The following is a 365-nucleotide window of genomic DNA, read 5'->3' as shown; positions in this document are numbered from 1 at the left end:
TTGTTTTACGATCGCGTATTCAATGATCGCGGAAATTAAGATATTTGTTTCATTATAAGGTTGAATATCGATATAGATAAGGGTTTCTTTGCTTTTCCCCTTGAATAAAAATTATTTTAAAGCGTAAAACCAAAGTATTGAAATAAATCATATTATACGACAGTAAAAGCACGAAATAGGGTGGGTGGCGCCATCTAGCGTGTTTGGAAAAAACGTTCGGCGACGTAGTACTGGCGGCGGACGTTACACACGTTGCCGTAAACGGTGATCCGCGTGTAAGAACGAAAGGATCTAAGAATTAACGTAGTGAATCGTAGAGTCAGGACGAGCAAATAGCAGAGGGAGAAAACAGTAGATGGGTCAGG

This window comes from Wasmannia auropunctata, unplaced genomic scaffold, assembly GCF_000956235.1.
Source record: "Wasmannia auropunctata unplaced genomic scaffold, wasmannia.A_1.0 LD336097.1, whole genome shotgun sequence".
Classification (NCBI taxonomy): Eukaryota; Metazoa; Arthropoda; class Insecta; order Hymenoptera; family Formicidae; genus Wasmannia; species Wasmannia auropunctata.
This window is presented reverse-complemented; position numbering follows the sequence as displayed.